The following is an 8,027-nucleotide window of genomic DNA, read 5'->3' on the forward strand; positions in this document are numbered from 1 at the left end:
CTAGAACTGGCGTAGGCTGCTAGGCTTGGCCAGGCTTGGGCTGTGCCCTCGGCAAGATGCCGATTCTCCGGGCTTTGTGGCCCTTGCTCTCCATCACGGCATCTCCTCGCCTGATGAAAGCAACCAAGCTAGTCAGTAGATGAAGTCTGCACACGTATACGCACCAGCACGCGCATACACAGCACGGGTTTGTACAGCAAACACACACACGCACACAGACTCGTACACACGTGTATGTGCATGTGTGTTTTTCTTTTTCCTTAGGAGGAGAAGAGGAGCGGGTAACCTGGGAGCAAAATCTTTATCTTCTCTCTGGAGAGCCCATAGATTTTGTCTTCTTTTAGGGAATGCAGGCTGACAGTAATCACATTCTTTAGCATTTGAAAGGAGCCTCGGGGAGACTGTCAGCGGAATTCAAAGGGGCCGAGAATGGAGGGCAGACAGTTGCTTTTTCATCATAAGCTCTTGACAGCTCCTAGTTGAACTGTTCTTAAGAGCAAGTACTCCAGGGAAATACGTTTTACGTTCAAGGCCCAATGCTGCACGACCGTGACTTTGGGACCCTGCGTCCTCGGCAGGGCCTGGGTCTGGGGCCTGGCCCGCGGATGCCCCTCCCCGCCCGGCCGAACGGGAGAATCAGATTGTCCCCAGTACCCTCGCTCTGTCCCCCACGTGAGCCACAGCTGTCCCCGCCCCGGGGCACAGCTTCCATAATGACTCACGGCTTCATTTTTAGCTCGCGTCCTCCCTGAGCCCAGGCTGGGCCGCTGCCTGTCTGGGGGGTCAGGGCCTGCGTCTGGCCTCACCGCCCCTGGGCCCGAGCCCATGGCGGGCAGGGACCGACGTCCATCCCTGAGACCGGCTCTCGCCCGCCTGCCCACCCACCCGCCCACCTAAGGGAGGGACGCAGGAACAGAACGGATCCGGGGGCATCTGTAAGTGGGAGCATGTCCTTCTGCGGACATCTGAGTGTGTGTGTGTGTGTCTGGAACAAGCTCAGGATTCCCCATGCTTTGAGCGAAATAATGAAAACTCTGCCGCCAACTTCCCGGCTTGGAAACCTTGCTGCTCCTCCCCAGTCCGTTCCAGAAGAGGGCCGGCCCACCTCCTGTCACAGCCGCACGCAGGGGAGGTCCACAGCTGAAATGTGGCTGCTAGCTCGCTGGTTCACACCTTCGGGGTTTAAGGAGTTTTAGCTGAAAAGGCCTTCTTCTTGCCAGCTTCTCCGAAGCTTGAGTAAACAAAAAACCTATCATGTCCCCAGAGCACTTAATTAAGGCAGGGCAGGGATAAAATCAGTGACCGAGCATAGTCAAAAAGGCAGTCCTTAACGGCAGAAGAGGGACCACCGGCCCAGGCCCCTTGCATGTTCCTGGGGAAGCCAGGTCCCCCTAATTTTGGTTTTATAAAGTTGGAAGAGTAATATCATGAAGACCCAAGCTCCCTCACCTCCACGCATCACGGGTTGCCATGGTGACGCATCTGGCCTCCTTCGATGTCTCTCCCGTGTGCACGTGCCTCTGCGTGATCCCTATGCATTACCTGCTTCCCCGAACCCTTGAAAATTTAGCGGCAGACATCGTGACCCTTAACCCCCAATACTCAAGTGGCATCTTTATTTTATTTTTAGATTTTATTTATTTACTTATTTGAGAGAGCGAGAATGAGAGAGAGAGAGAGAGAGAGAGAGAGGGCATATGAGAGGGGGAAGGGTCAGAGGGAGAAGCCGACTCCCCGCCGAGCAGGGAGCCCGATGCGGGACTCGATCCCGGGACTCCAGGATCATGACCTGGGCCGAAGGCAGTCGCTTAACCAACTGAGCCACCCAGGCGCCCCTTAAGTGGCATCTTTAAGAACAAAGACGATCTCCTACATAAACACAGTAGTGTGACCACACCAGAGGAATTTAACATTGGGGCAAAAGTATTATATGACCTGTATTTTATATAACCCCTTCCTCCCTGATTATCCCAATAAGGCCCCTGAAAGCTGCTTTCTTTTTCAATCCAGGGCCATGGGATGACGATTCTGCACGGCGCTCTTGTGTCTCTGCACGTCTTTCCAGGAGAGGCCCCGGCTGCCCTCTGTCTGGACCGTCATGTCAAGGACGTTTGTATGGAGAACAGCCTCAAAAGGTCAAGACAGTGTCTCCCTCCAAGCAAAGAGTAAGTGTACTCACGGTCCAGTAGAAGAAAGATAACATCTGGGCGCCTGGGTGGCTCAGCTGCTTAAGCGTCTGCCTTTGGCTCAGGTCATGATCCCAGGGTCCTGGGATCCAGCCCCACATGGTGGGTGGGGGAGGGTCCCTGCTCAGCGGGGAGCCTGCTTCTCCCTCTCCCTCTGCCCCCTCCCTGCTTGTGCTCTCTCTCTCTCAAATAAATAAATAAAATCTTTAAAAAAAAAAAAAGTCCCACAACCCGCATTTGTCTGATGGCTTCCCTGAGATTAGACTTAAGATAAACACTTATCCAAGAGTTTTACAGGGTTGATGTTGAGACGTCCTCAGCAAGAGGGATGTCCCGTCAGCTTGTCTCGGGATTGACCCCGCTGACATCCTGTCACCTGGTTGAGGCGCCGTCCGCCACGTGACTTCGTCGTAAAGTTACCTTGCCCTTTGTAATGTATCAGGAATCTGTGGGGAGATGCTGTGAGACCACAGAATAGCCTGTTCCCTGACAGGCCTTAACCTCTGCAAACCCTGGTGGATCCATCTGCCGAGGGCACTATGCTGGGTGGGCCACAGCCCCGATCCCAAGATGATGATGATGTTTGCCTCCTGCAGAGCCCAACATAGTTTCCACCCGGCGGCCCTTGGCAGAGTTTGCTGAGCCCCGTGAGTGGTGGGCGATGGGGGCGGAAGGTGAAGCCACGAGTCCCCCGTAAGCCCCCTTTGACACATTCATCTCTCTACCCCACTTTTGTTACAGTTTATCAAATGCTTAGGGGTTGAGGTTCTCTTGCTCTTAAGCTGCACTTAAATGCAAACATCTTCAGGACTGGAGTCTGCGGAAGCCGCCCTTTGCACGTCCCGCGCTTGGCAAATCGACACAAGGCAACATGTTCTGGGGTCTTCCAAATGTGGGACACCACCCAAACGGGCTCCAAATTATTTCCTCTCTAGTAACTGCGATGCCACGTAAGTTGGTGAGCCTGTCTATCCGACTCCATAATGACAAAACATCACTGCTTGTTTGAGAAGGTCTGGGGGATGAAAAAGTTGTTATAGCGAAAAATAAGGAATCCTCCCAAAAGTGCCTTGGCTTTTCAAGAGGCATCATGGCAGACGCTCGGTTACTCCAACAGTCCTTTTGAGCTCCGTCTGAATAAAGAGGCAGACAGGGCATCTGTGCACATTAAAAATAACCCAAGACTCAGTCTAGCTTGGTCAGCGCCCAGGCGAGATCAGAGTGGCTGCAGGGCATGCAGAGGAGAGAGCGGGCCGCTCCCCAGCTCCTGCCAAAGCCCGAGCACAGAGAGACGGAGGGAGGGGGCCCAGGAACAGGGGCCCACGGTCCCCTTGCAGGAGCCCCCGGGGTGAGCACATCGCAGAGCAGGGCAAACAAATACGTTTCTATTCCTTCCTCAAGGAAGACACAAGTCTGGGCAGATACTCTGGTTGTGTGGTTTTCAGCAGAAAGTGAAGACAAAGGGCATCGAGTGGGAAGCAAAGGAAAGCCTCCTGGCGCGATGCCTGGGGGCTTCAGGGAGGGCAGAGACTGGGCACCAGACTCCAGGGAGGGCATGGCTCGGGGGAGGCGAGGGCTCAGCAGTGCTGGCCGTGCGGTGCCGAGATGCCAAGGGAAAGGGAGAGGGGCTTCCTGACATCCCTTCAAGCTGCAGTTATTAACCTAGCACCTACAGTATGCCCAGCACTGGGGATGCAGCCACGGACAAGTCAAACTTGGCCCCCATTCTTATGGTGTTTCCAATCCGGGAGGGGAGGAGAAAATAATTAAATAAGATAATTTCGGAGAATTGTAATACTATACAAATAAAATAAAATGGGATGACCGGATGGAGACTAACCAGGACTGCTTTAGATGGAGGCGGGGGCCGGGAGCGTCAAGGGAGCTGGTGATAAGGGGGCCTAGCTCTGAGGAGAGCCTGGCAGAGGACACTGACGGTGCAAAGGCCCTGAGGCTGCCACAAGCTCAAGGTGTGCTTTATAAGGGGAAGCATGTGAAGAGAGGCACGGAGAACAGGATGCGGAACATAGAGACAGGAAGACGAGGCAAGGGCTGTGCAAGTGGGGGAGGCCAGTCGTGAACGACTGGGGGAGCAGGGACAGGGCAGGGGGACCGCTGCGCCGTGCACACGTGGAGGGGGAAGGGAGATGGGCGTACGTGCAGAGCGGTCCCGTCGCCTTTGCTCCTGACGGATTCCCACTTGTCTCTACGTGCCGGACCTGCCATCTTGGCTGGCGTTGTGTGTGTGTGGCTGTTATTTCCCTGACCGGATTACAAACTTCTCAAGGGCAGGGCGCGCGCCGCCGTCTTTTTCTTCTTTCCGCGCGCGGCACTTTGCACAGGGCTCCGTCCACGGTGGGCTCATTAACTATCGTTTGAACGAACGGATGGATGGACAACGGGTGGGTGGGTGGACGGATGGATTCTCCAGCTAGCATGTGTCTCTCTGCAATTAGCCTCGCTGTTCCTATTTAGCTCAGGTTGGATCCCTATTTTGCACATGCCCGCGTGAGGCACAGAAGTGAGCACGCACGATCACTTAACTCAAAACACATTCCTGACGCTCGGGCTTTGCTAAAGTAAGGATCAGCAACTCTGCTTTCCTGCCCCGTAGGGGGACGCACGGGCGCCTTACATAGACACACCAACCCAGAGGCGCACGGGAGCCGGGAGGTGGTGTCAGAAAGAGGGGGAGAAAGAGCAGGGGAACCGGGGCGAGCTGGCTAGCGGGGGACACGGGGCGGGACTGAGTTTCCAGGCTTCTGGGCACTCGGGGGCGGCCGTGTGATTGAGCTCTGACCCCCGGCACGTGGCTGGGGTCGACGCGCACCCCTCTGGAGCCTGGCCCACGGAAGCCTCTCTCGATCCCTCCTCCATCCCTGGCTGAAGGGGGACTCCAAAGACGTCAAGGAGGGTGGAGCCCCGGCTGCGGGCCCCCGCCCTGGGACCCCAGCCTGGTGGACACTCACCGGGGGGGGGGGGGAGGGCGGAAAGGGGGCCGGGACCAGAGCCAGGGCGCCCGGCGCAAATGTGGGGTCAAAAATTCCGTATTTTGTTGTTATTATTTTTAAGATTTTATTTATTTCTTTGAGAGAGAGAGTGCGCACAAGCAGGGGGACCGGCAGAGGGAGAAGCAGGCTTCCCGCGGAGCAGGGAGCCCGACGTGGGGCTCGATCCCAGGACCCCGGGATCATGACCTGAGCCGAAGGCAGACGCCCAACCGACTGAGCGCCCCAGGTGCCCTCGAAATACCGTATTTTAAAAATGAACGGATTAAAAAAAAGGAGAGAGAGGTTTGATGGGAACTTCATCTTAAAAAATAAATCTAAAGTGGTAAAAATCCAAAATAAGCCAATCTCACCTTAATTTCACAGTGTGGAAACGCTGCTTTCACTTTCGGCGCAAAAGACAAGGGGTGACTTCTCTTCCACCGGCCACATTTTCTCCCAGCAAAATGTCCTCTAGGCACCTCCTTCCCTTCACATCGGACTTGTTGGCAGCTCTGTGCTCCAGCACTGTTTCCACGGGCTTCTCTCAATCCTTTGGCATTCAACTCATTGTCTTACAGGCTCGATTTAACAGTGTCGCTGGCTGGAACTGGGATCCGCCAATGTCCCTCGAGTGACTGCCGGATGCAAGATGCTCTTGTCACCACCTTCACGCAGCAGATGGATGCCAAAGCGCATCTCTTTGTTCCCCCCAGGGCACGCCAAACAGGCCCTCTGCTACTGCCACGTCCTCCCCGAGGGGCTTTAGCAGTGGCACCTTGCCAAGTGGGGAGACCTTCCGTGTGGGACCTCAATGGCCAACCTGTCTTTGGAGCCATCTGCCCACATGAGCCGAGGTTGGAGTAGCTGACCCTGGTTCTTCTGGGAGGTTCCCAGATTCCTGGCCATCCACTGTGTTTCCTACTACTGTTTTTCTAGCCTACTTAGCTATTCAGGGGGAAAATATCACAGTGGGTAGGAAGTTTTTGCTCAAAAGCCAAACAAAGAGAAGAAAAACAAGAGCAAAGGGAAAGAAGGTTAAAAAAAAAAAAATAATAAAGCCTTTGAGAAATACCGAATGCTCTTGTTAAGCGAATAATTTCCTAGGGCTTCTTAACAGACAAGGAAACCTGATAGCTGCAAAAAGAAATCCAAGTTAAAGGAAATACCCCCCCAACCCCCCCACCCCAGTTCCAGACTGACTTTCTGTGCCTTCGCTAGAGTTTGCCCACGGCGGGGCTCCCGGCATCTGCCGGTGTCAGGGGCCTAGAAGCCAGCTGGTCAGAATGCTGGACACATCTGGAAGCTTCTTAGACCCTCTCCTCTTGCCTGGGCTCCTGAAGCGGCTGTTCTGTCGTCGATCCTGGTGCCTTGGCTTCTAATCAAAGAGGAAGGGGAGGGTGAGGAAGTTTTTGACTTGGAACCACTGGCTGGATTTATCTCACCATTTAGGGCTTTGCTCAGATGTCACCTCCTCAGGATGCCTTCCCTGACCATCCTGCCTAGTCGCCCCTCCTTCCCTCCCCAGCCTCTGCGTTCCATGACCCTGCTTTACGCTCTCCTTAGAATGTACTGCCCCCTAAAATCGTGGGGTTCACTTTTGGTGTGTCTCCCACACTAGCGGCAACTCCACGGAGGAAGGAACTCTGCCTGTCTTATCCCCAGTCAATCCCCAGCACCTGGAAGAGTGTTGGGCACATCAGAGGTGCTCAGCCAATGTGGAACTAAATTGAACCCTTAAGAAGAAATGATAGAAAATATGCGTTCCAAAAGGATTGGACCCCACCTCCTGGGAGTTTCTTTACAAAAAAAGTTTTATATATCTTTATATATAACTATATATCTTGATATAAATACATAAAGATATGTATAGTTATATATAAAGTTATACACACACACACATATGTATACATATACTTTTTTTTCTATCAGTAATTCAATGAAAACAACTCTTGCAAAGCACAGCATGAAACAACCAGGGTCGTTGTGAAGAATACAATGAGGTAATTCTGTAAATTACTTAACAAAATGGTGCATCGTGAGTGCTCAATGAATACTGGCACTTCCTAACAACTACGCATACCGAGCTCATGGTCAACGAAGTCCTGTTTTTTCCACGTATGCTGTTGTAGCTTCCATTCTAGTCCTTTTGGTTTTTTGAAATGTGGTTTGATCTCTCCTACTATTCATCTTGTTAGGCTCTGCCAAAAATATCTCACCCTCCCCCCAAGAATCTCTCTCCATTCATCAGCTGATTTTTCCTAGCTTTGTATCATTGTTGAATGTAATCAGCATACTTTTGAAGGCCTTGTGAAAAATGATTGATAAAAATGTTGAACTGAATGGAACAAAGGCAGAGTCCTGTGGCATAACACTAGAGACCTTTCTGAAGGTTGGCATCAGCTGTGTTAGATCAGCCTTCCTTGGCTCGTCACTCTGATGGTTACAAAACCATTTAATCATGCTCTCACTGAGCTCACTTTTCCTATCTTGTTCATCTTGTCAATGCCCTGCTGAAATGCAGGTACCCTTACAGTTACAGAATTCCTCTGATGTATCACTCCAGTGACCCAGAGTAACCTCATCAAATAACTCAACCACCTTTGTCAGGTGTGACTTGTTCTAAGTGAACCCATCTTGGCTTCCAGAGATCACTCTTTTATAAATTCAGAAACAGTGCTCTCAGTAATGGTATCAGTCATCTCAATCTAAGCTCTGCTCAGGACCATATACCTACAAATCTCAGTGGCTTACAACAACAAAGGTTTACTGCTCACACTATGTGTCCATTAAAGGCCACAGTCTTCACTCTGGGAACCCGGGTTTGTGGTAGACAGGAAAGAAGAGTGGGGGA

General features: G+C 52.5%; 1 long non-coding RNA gene across 1 annotated transcript; it reads left to right on the forward strand.

Annotated features, from left to right (window-relative positions):
- The first annotated feature begins 754 nt into the window (after nucleotides 1-754).
- On the forward strand, nucleotides 755-6,244 carry LOC113913040. Its single transcript, XR_003517075.1, has 3 exons — nucleotides 755-935; nucleotides 2,011-2,165; nucleotides 5,755-6,244. It is a non-coding gene; the product is annotated as an uncharacterized LOC113913040 (long non-coding RNA).
- The last annotated feature ends 1,783 nt before the right edge of the window (nucleotides 6,245-8,027 follow it).

This window comes from Zalophus californianus, chromosome 14, assembly GCF_009762305.2.
Source record: "Zalophus californianus isolate mZalCal1 chromosome 14, mZalCal1.pri.v2, whole genome shotgun sequence".
Lineage (NCBI taxonomy): Eukaryota > Metazoa > Chordata > Mammalia > Carnivora > Otariidae > Zalophus > Zalophus californianus.